The sequence below is a fragment of the Limanda limanda genome, chromosome 2 (assembly GCF_963576545.1).
Source record: "Limanda limanda chromosome 2, fLimLim1.1, whole genome shotgun sequence".
In the NCBI taxonomy this organism is placed as follows: Eukaryota; Metazoa; Chordata; class Actinopteri; order Pleuronectiformes; family Pleuronectidae; genus Limanda; species Limanda limanda.
The window spans coordinates 25,647,260-25,658,099 of record NC_083637.1 but is presented as its reverse complement, the minus strand read 5'-3'; positions in this window follow the sequence as shown (position 1 = coordinate 25,658,099).

Here is a 10,840-nt window from a genome sequence, read left to right as displayed (position 1 = left end):
TATCAATGGTGTATTGTTATATGTTTTATTGAAAAATAATACAACTAAACATAAATAAACATTTATTATTACAAACTGTAACTGAATTAAAGACCCTTTCAATGTCATAGGTAGGCATATGTGCTGTGTGTATTTCCCATGCATCAGCATCAAGCTAAACTATGATGGCGTGCTGTGACCTTACTCCTGACCTGACCCCTAATCAACTTGCCAAATTGAATTAAAATAGAATTAAAACTGCTTATTGAGTGATTGGTGTGAATGGCAGACAATCACCTCTGATTACAATACACCTGCCCCATATGATGTAGGGAGGGAATAATCATTATCTCGATATTCTACAGGGCTTCTGCTCGCTGAATGTGTTCTTAGAAATATATCTCCACTGCTCCTCAAGAACTTGGACGCAGGCATAAGAAGAGCTTCATTATTATCATCACATTCAGTCTTGGCTCTGCAATTTTTATATCATTTTCCATTGGCACTTTTTATGTAGTTTTTGAAAATAAAGAAATAAAAAAGAATAGAAATGTATTTGTCAAAAATGTGATTTTATATATGACACATCCTTTCATGAACTTAAGGAACTTCTAGAATATAGAGCTCAGAAATCTAAAAAAAAATCCATTATCAAACACCCAAAGTGAAAGTCCAGAGGGATGACATGATTCAATAACACTTGTCTAATCTAATGCCATGCTGTGAGATGTTTGGTGTTAGGGTGTTGGGTGGAGGGGAAGGGAGGGAGTGGGACTGTGTGACAGAGTAGTCTTAAGCCGTCTGGTGAAAGGTGGTGTTGAGGTGACGTGGGTTCCTACAGTGTTAGTGAGACAGCAGAAATGGGTTGGTCGAGGAAATTACGTCCAAACACTTGCAGTGATTGGACGAATGAGAGGAGGTCTGGGCTTGGAGCAGAGAAGAGAGACCCATCATTAGACAACAGTCAACTTCTAAAAAAAACATAACAGTACAAAAATACTTACAGAACTATGGATTGTTTAAACACATCACTAGATAATTCTCTCAAGGTCCATTTTGTGCCTGTTTGGTGATTGTAGTTAACACAGTTCTCACTAAATAATGAATAAGAGCTTTTCAGAGTTATACTGCTTTTCATCAAAACTAAACCTATTTTTTATGGTATTTACATTTTTTACAGACAGCCATTCAATGAAAGTACATTTTGAAATAACCTGTGTATTCAGTGTATTCTAAGTAAAGGCAATTTTAAATGTCTAACGCAAAGCAGAGCCTTCTCATAGACACTGATAATTAATTCAAACATATACAATACAGCATAATCCAACAGGACACTGTGGCTGCCCTGTTTTTTGATGGGGTCAGGAAATGAAGAAGAACTCTTTTCAAATGCAGCGAGGACACAGCATCTGACTGTTGATTACTTCCGATTAATATATACACAGCCATTATGCCAGAGGTGGGTTCATAGCCAAAACTGTCTCATTGATACTCGGGCCAACTTTCCTCGGAAGGTCAAACTGGTTTTTATCCTTTTGGAAACTAACCTGTGAACCTCCCTTCGTTAAGGAGTTCCTTGATCGGTGTCCATATATTTTACAAGCTCAAGGATGGGATACAGGAAGAGACAATTTGTTCCACTGGCATATCAAGTAGAACAGTTATAGAGGAATTTATAGTGCCAGCAATTTATTGTTCTTATTTTTGACTTTTGTATAAGCTAAGTTAGTTCAGTTTGTGAGTTTTGCTACTAATTGGACATGTGGTTTTAGTTTCTTCGCAGGTGCAACAAGTAGCACAACCTCCCAAAGTGTGTTTGAATAAAAGGAGTTTTGACACTAAATTCATTTCAATTTATTGTATTTCATTTGGTTATGTCTTGTTTATGATAACAACCTCAGTAAACTATTATATATATATATAAAAAATAATTTAAAGTCTATATTCCCCACGACTTCACAGTGTGTGTCTGCAACACCGAACAACAGAGGCAAATTCTGTCTGGTCCGACTTCAACTCAAGCAGCAGGGTCTGCGAGGGAAACAAGAGCAACCAGATATTCGCTGTTGAGTCTGTGGAGCCAGCCCCGGGCCTCAGCTGGCCTTTGAGAAATAGATTTCTGTGGACAAAGATGCTCTTTTGGAGAACAGTCACACTGTGTTTATCTGCTCCTGCTTCCCTTGTTGTGTCAGCTCCAAGTACAGCCCCTTACCCATACTGCTCAACATACAGTATTTGACTCTGGCCAACGCATATCCCTGCCTTTCATTTTGAGCAATGTACATAGACAAACAACACAAGAGCTCATCTGTATTTAGAGATCTCACATCTGCTAAACACTCTGAAAATAGTTCTTTTGTTCATCTTTGAATTCTCAAATACATCAGAACCTTTCAATTTCCATTTTATACATTACACCGTATATAATATATAAATTAAATATACATTAGAATAAATTAACAATAAAAATGAATTAACTGTTTTAACAGTAGTTGTTATAGACTGATTTACTCAATACATCCATTACAGACTACAGTTTTTTTTATTTTTTTTATCATTATTTGGATAAATAATGTTTGGATTCTCACAGATTATGGTCACTTCGTTGTTTCCTGCTCCTGTACCTTTTGGACAGATTTTTGTGGTGTTAATTGATATTGAAGACCTTCATTTGAGCCTGATCCTGTCTCTGAATCTGCATTCTGAGTTCTTTGACAAGTGTGCTAGGTCTGGCACCAGACTTCTGAACTACAGACAAGGGATTTTGTTCTAAATTTGTGTGCATTGATCACTTGTTCAAATTGCACCAAACTCAGCATTGCATTTGATGTTGATATAAGTTCAATGGTTTGCTTGATATGCATATAGACAGTCATTTGTGGAATTAGTAAACATATGTTTGGTTAAAAGAACAGCAAGAGGTAAACACTCAGAGCTTTCTGTAAAGATATGATGTTGGTGGAGTAGAAGTAGTACATTTCTATCACTCACTCACTACACCCACAAAAATATGGCAAACTTGCTGTCGTCTCTTCTTTTCTCCCTCCTGTCCTTCTTTTCTATCTTTTGATCTTGGAAGCCAGATTACCAACTTGTCACTGCATCCTTGTGTCGCCTGGCTTGGGTGCAGAGACTCTGTGGGTGTTGAGTTGTTGCCCCTGTAATAGGGGTTAATAATTGTATGTTGAATTAAAATTGCATAATGTTCTAATATCCCCCACCCTTATGACACCGCTGTTCTCAGGTAAACCAGAGAGAATTGTCTGTTTACTATGGATTCATTATCTGTCATTCAATTTCTATTGTGTCGGTCAAACAATATCCTCAGCCACCTCCATATTCTAGTTATTTGCAGATCTCCTCTACTTATTTGCCCTCCCCCTTCAAAAGAAGATATTTCCAACAAATATCTGCTTCAGTGGAGTTGAAAAAAATGAATCCGCACAGCTGCTCAGAGTCCAGAGTCTAATCAGAGTGCAAATTATTGATATTTTTCCCTCTACCACTTTGAAAATTATAGGTTCAAGAGTACTGCTGCAGAAAACAGGTTATTTAACCAACCCTTTTGTCTTTCTCTCCCCATTGATTGCTATCTGCCTCCTCCCAGTTGATCTGCATCATCCCTCTTCATTCTCCTCCTCTCTGTGTAAACACAAAGCAATACCTCCAGGGAATAAATCTGTAAGCGAAGGTTTACTTTGAAAATTAAAGTCACTTATTGAATCAAATGAAGCATGGACTCAGGGAGGGAGAATGGAAAAGGTCAGCAGAGTGAGAACATTTAATGAATATTGAATCCACCCACCACCACCACCTTCCTGTTTCACACACACACAAGCGCACACTAAACACACACCTGCAAGAGAGATGTTTAAATCAGAGAAAATGTCCTTGCGTATATTTGGGAAAATCTATAAATATAAAAGCAATAACGAAAACAATAAAAGTATGTACTTGCAAGATTTTCCCGGGGAGATTGAATTTGTTGGTTCGGTAACACATTGTGTTATAAAAGGGCTGGGGACCAGAATATTTACAGCTCTGCATTTTCTATTACAATGGAACAGACAAAGAAAGTGAGTTTGTGTTCATTGATTTCTTTTTGAGAACATAGAAAATATAGTCGCTGTTTTTTTAATTTTCTCTACAAGATTGTGATCTGTTTAAGTCGAACACAAAACTCAAATGATTCCAGTCTGTCAAACCCATGACTAGTGTCCCAGCCTGGGACGGAACATGTGAGCCTGCCTTCCTAGGAAGCATGTCCTGAAGTGGGCCGAATCAGGCATCGATGCAGCACTTCTGGACGCCTTGTGGCCCAGACATAGCATATGTGGCCCAAATATCCCAAAACAAATTCGGGCCACCTTTGGCGGTATTGCTATGGCTTCATCATTCCATCCAATGAGTTGGCCAAAACCTATTTGCTATGGGGGTCAATACTGGTAAGTGCTTATGCTTTACCCTCTCTCATCTAGCTTATATTAGTACATTAATAAAAAAGTTTGAGGGTTATAATTTGAAGAGACTATAAATATTATCACAATTTTACATATTAATTAGTATTATTTGTTTGACTCTTGCTGCTTTCATCAAGTTGTTTCCCGTTGGAATCTGTTCTCATTAAAAAAGCATCGAAACAAAAGACAAAACACTTTCCCTACCTGCTCAACACCTTAACTGATGAAAACAGTGGAGCTGAAAAGAAATGGACATTTCCCTCAGGATTTGGCGCAGACCAAAACAAAGAGAGTGAATATTGGACCCCTATCAAGCGGACAAAGACGTGACTCCGGATGAATGCTAATTTTGCTAAGTGGATGTGTAGAAAACCAATTGTTTGCTCACACATTCACCTGATCAGCTTAAAAGGTAAAAAAACAACTGATTAAGTATTTCTTCTAGGTCTCCAGTGCCTTCAAATGAATACAACAAATCAAGTATTACTTTATATTGAACTATTTGTGTTTAGACTTGTTTTTAGTTTGTATTCTTTCTACAAACATTGCTGAAATAGCTCAAAGGAATGAGACACTTGTTTGGGATTTTTGGGACAGCACTATCACCGTTTCTTGTTCGTGATCATGTTAAACAACACAAATTTCAGCTTTCTAATTGAACCTTTATGTCAGATGCATCTCCTTACAATCAGGGCTTCTAGTTTACTCCATATGTTGTCTATATTGTGTCTGCATATACTCTGTTTCTGGGATTCAATAAAGAAGGTAACCTGACCCAACATGTTCTCATAAAGCACAGTGAAATTTCCATTATGTCTTAAAACTAAAAATCAACTTTAAGAGGAGGAGACACAACCAGAATCAGGCCATACTTTGACATTTAAATAGCACAGGGAAATATAAGGCCAAACTGACCTTGTGGTTGTTCGCCATTCAAATCAATTTCACTTCACTTCAAACGGTTTTCTTATTAACTTTGAGTCAAACTCCACCCAGACCTTTACTAAATAATTTGATCCACTGTTTCCTAAAGTTTATCTTGCTTTAATCTCCTCATACTTGGATTAACCATGAACAAAGGTCTTCACAATAAACAAGTGATTTGTTATAGTCATGTGATCCATTTGTGAGAAACATAATTGTCTCTGTTCTGTAGGATAATCGATCTGGGTTTCAAAGGACTTTATTAGTGCTTTTGCATGTCACCCACTAGCTTCTTCTCAGACATATTTTAACTTTTGTTATATTTTGAAGAATTCCAAAGGTTCAGGTTACAAGTCAGACACTTACCTTACAATCCAACAATCTTTTAAACTGGGACTAGAGAAATGAATCTAATCAAAAGTTCATCAGGTAGACATGATTTTAGCCTAGGCTTGTACAGTTAGTTCTCTTTCCAATTGTGTGTTAATGTGGTGTTGGAATAATCAGAAAAATCTGTTCCTAATGGAAAATTACCTTGAACGGCACCTTCAATTGGAACAGCGACACGGAAAGTCTGCTAAAATTGTTAACGATGAGTTGGTGACATCAACACTTATACACACATTTACATAATCATACAATCAGCTGTTAATAGTTCATTTGAATCTGTCAAATATTTCATTTGCGAACTGCAGATTTTTTTTTTTTATGGGTTGTGTTAATATGTTTTAAATTGTCTATATGCACCTTGATGAATGCATGAGCCACCTCCACCACCTCAACACATCCCAACTTCCTGCTCCATTCTTCAACACCACCACGAGTGTGGTCGGAGGTACTCATACAATACTAACTTATTGCTTCTCGTGGTCTACCTTACTTAGAAGTGCCCAAGTCTATTTCTCTAATTCACAATTATTTAATTCTTATTCCCTGATTCTCATCTCTTTAAATCATCTACACAAGTTGATTTTGATTGTGACCTAAAAAATAACCCAAACTATTGAAAATTACACACTTCTAGGCACCAAAGATTTATTGTGACAATCACTGGAAAAGTCGTGTTTTTTTTAAACATGGACGTAAGAGTCATATAGCAGCTAAGGGAGAACAACGTGTAACCAAACTTTTAGTTTTTTCAAGTGCAGTGTAGCACCAGTAAAGGTGTTCTGAATGATTGCCTACATTTTCATTGAAGCTGACTGTAAAACACAGGGACGCTGGCAGCACCGTGCATGATATTACACACACTATTAGGGCCACATCAACCATATCCATTTCCTATTAAAAGTGTATTGCCTTTCCATGCCAGTAAGCTTTGAAATAGAAATCCTATAGCTGAATGGGAGCCAGGGTCACCGACTTAAAGGAGCAGAATCATTTACGGTGTTTTGTTCCAGTCTCTAATAGTCCGGTTCAATAGAAACCCCTCTGTATTTTTCATTTATAATTAACTGATATAATGAATGAATCCTATTAATAATAACATATATATGATATTAACCTACTATGAAATAGTAAGGTATTTTAAAATGAATAATTCCCTCACTGAATATTTTTAGATCTTCAAAGTGACACGATAACTCATTTCACATTTGACATTTCCGGCTGTAAATTGCATCAAAGAAGTAAAAAGTTGAAGGTCCCCACTGCTGACAAACTGGAAAGTGTGAGAAACTGATAATATTTTAAATATCCAAAGTAAGGACAAGTACACCTGCAAACCAAGGACACCATGAAAAAATGTGGGTATGCAAAAACACGTGCTCTGGATTAGATACTGTAGAAGTTCTGCATGAATGTGTGTGTGAAAGGTTGAATATGGAGAGTAGAGTTCAGATTAGAAGTGCTGTATAAAGGCAGTCCATTTACCATATAACCATCAACAATGGTGGTCAGCATTGTTGGCAATTAGCTGTATAGACAAATACATGGACACCATATGCATGGCTAACTTTAAACTTTTAGGTATGTACAAAGTCAGTCAGAGAAGCAAAGGGTGATGAATGAACCATTGACAAATATTTGAAAAACTAATGTGAAAGATTTGAAAGAAATCCCACAATCCCAGCATCTGAATATATTACAGCTCCCGACACTCCATCAAATCACCGGCAGCCGCCTCCCATGAGGAGGCTGGTCCTTGCTGAGCCTTGCTGATAAAGCAGGAGCAGTCCCTCCAAAACCCGGTGGTACATGAGTCCTGCAGAGCTGAGAATGAGCTCAGTTCACGATATGGATATCTGGCACATTTAGTCAGGAAGTGACAATCCAGAGACTATCTGCAGCAAAACTCAAAACCTTTCTCTCTTGAGATTTCTGAAACAGCCTCCTTATCTTTTTCAAAGCTCCAGGTTGAGGTATTACAGCGAGAATCTGTAACAGAAATGAAAGAGACAGAGGGAGAAACTGACTTAATTAAACAACAAATCTGCTTCTACTCAGACTTATATTTTATAGCATTAATATATCGGACCAAAATACATTGTATATTTCTTTTTTATGCCTCAGCACCGACAAAGCATTATGTAGTTGGGTTATCCGTCCATATGTTGTTACATCCAACTCTCAGTCCATTCACTTGCACTCATAGATGAATAAATTTGTTTTTTGTGGTCAAAGGTCAAGGTTACAATACATTCATTTTTGTGAATACCCACAGAGAGTGTCATTATATATGACACAAAAATTCACTTAGAACAAAGGATGTCCTGATTATAATACCTCACAAAAGTATTTTTTTGCCTGGTGAACATGGTTCAAAGGTCGAAGGTCACAGTCCATAACTTCTGCCTTTAGGCTGTTCTTGAAATTTTGAGCAATGGTCACTTGGACTTGAAGATGAGCTGATTGTATTTCAGAGGTCAAAGGTCAGGGAGGGACTGAAACAGCACTGGTGAATGGACTCTAGCTTTACAGACTGTGAAAATAATGTTTAGTTCTTGTGTTACATCTAAAAGTCAGAGATGTTCATCTCAGGGTGAAGATTAAAACCAGCTAATTCATTAAAAATGAATGGCAAGTGAAAATAAATCCTCTATCAGCAAGTAGTTTTTGTATTTGTAGTCAATAAACATGCATTAAACTTTTTTAACTTTGTTCTAGCCTACCATTGAGCTTCTGCAAACAGCCGTCTTTATAAAGTTTTGAAACACTTCTGTTGAAATGAGTCTGAAATAGCTGTTTGGAGGATTTTTAAACAGTGAACGTTCCATTAGTGAAGAGCTAATTCAAGCCGACTCTGAGTTAATGTGAGGGCTGCTCCTGTTGTTCCATGCAGTTAAATTAGCACATGTAATAAGATGATCAATGCCTGTTTATTGCGGTCACTTAGGCATAATGACTGTGTTTGTTCAGCCAGTGATTGAATGTAGGCTTTATTTCATTATGCCTCCCCAACACCCACAGGACAACAAAACCTGCTTATAAAAAAAAAACACCATCTCAGTCTCTGTCGCTGTCTTTACTTCCCCTCTCCCCCCCTTGTTTTCTGGTTCTTGCTTTGTTCCACCCTGTCTCTCTCCTGCGTCTCACTGCTCTCATATTCCACTGGCAGCCAATTCCTCTCTGTCTACCTAATGGAAGCCAAAGGGAGGCAAAATGATGCTGTCATCAAACATGCTTTATGTAACAGCGGTGGTACCGTGGGCTGTGTGCTGTGTAGTGGCCTCCCTCTGGCCTTATATCTCTCTCTCTCTCTCTCTCTCTCTCTCTCTCTGTGTTTCTTGACTTCCCACTCCCGAGACTCGGCTGCAGACACACATTTGCGCAGGCTCACACAACCAGTGACAACCAGAACAACACTCATTTCCCGTTCAGTCCCTTTGTGATCCATTAACCCCACTGATTTTTATCTTCAAATACGTCAAGTAACCTAGGGGAGAACAAGGGCATCTTTAATTAGACTACAGAGATAACATGTTTGTGTCCAAGAAAACAGAAACCAACCATTCCGATCTGAAGTTCAAGCTGCTCTTTCTAAAACACGACATGAAGGCTACAAAATTCAGTGTCCCACTTTTTATAGTTTGAATGCAATATTCAAGGTTACGCTGTTGTGAAAGTTAATTATAATATTTATTTTTCATCCAATGACAGGGATAATATACTGTGTAATTAAATGCTTTTATTTATATATATTTTAAATGTGCACAGGGAACAGGCTGTTCTTATTCTGTTTTGTAGGAAAAATTACCTGAAATTAATGCAGTAGAATTTGTATTTATAGAGCCAGGTGGCTGGGGACACGTGACCTATGCACTGCTGTCTCTCTGTGCTATGAAACATCTCCAAGATTGTTTTTAAATAACCCAGAAAAAATAACTGTTTCATTGAGTGTGGCTCCGTCAGCATCAGATTTATTGCGGACATTTTTGATCATTACGCTGCGGAGATCACATGTTGTTGACAGCACATCGACACCGGCGTCTGCTCTCATCAACAGAAGCTCTCATGATCTGTACGACACTATTGTTTCATCCTAAAGTATTTGTATTATTTTTCATTTTTATTTTTGGATCTGTCTTTAAAACATCATTAACACACCCACTCGCTCGTGGTGAAGGGTCTCGGGCTGTGTACTCACATCAGCTCATTTGGACGTTTAAACTGCAGAGCCTCTCACTCGGACACTTGATCTCACATACAGGAAGTCAGGAGATTATCAGTGCATGTCTGAAAGCAGCTTGAGACGAATAAGGGAGCTGGGAGCTTGTTTCTAACTGTAAGTGGATATAAAAAAACATCAGGAAACCAAAAGTAAAGTACTCATTATGCTGCATGTTAAAATTGTATTGTTTCATGATTATAGATGAATTAATGTGAACATCACCTGGTCGGCTGTGTCCTCAAAAGACGTTCCAATGAAATGAAATGTGTCCTCAGATGGATAAACTGACTTTGGCCTATGTGGAAATTTTTTATTTCAACCAATGACTTTAAAAACCCTAAAAGTTACCGTTGCATTCTTTTGTCAGGGAAGTAATAAAAGATTTCTGTAACAAATAGATACAAAGTGTTATGTTTGTACTATTATATAATTTGTATCTCTTTTGTTGTGCGGCCCTGAACTGCTGCAAGGCACCTTCCCATGATTCCATTATTCATTCACTCTCTCTTTGTCTCGCTCTCACTTCAATTCAATACAATCCACTTTCAGTTGAATCTGATTTATTGACATTAACGTTCTGAAACAATATTATCAAGGCGATGGAGTGAAAGTTATTTTGGTCTGTCTGTCCGTCCCTCTTCCTTCCCCCTCTCTTTCTCCCAGCTTAATATCGTGTAAGTGGATTTGGTTCAGCTATTGCTGAACCAAGCAATAGTACTACTATTTGCATGGATGCTGTATTAACGTTTTCTTTTCCAAAGCGACAAATTCAGACGATCAATAATAAAAATCTTTCCCTCATCTCATCTCATATGGAATCCAATAAGCTTGCCTGGCATGAATATGGGTTGTACGTGCGTGTGCATAT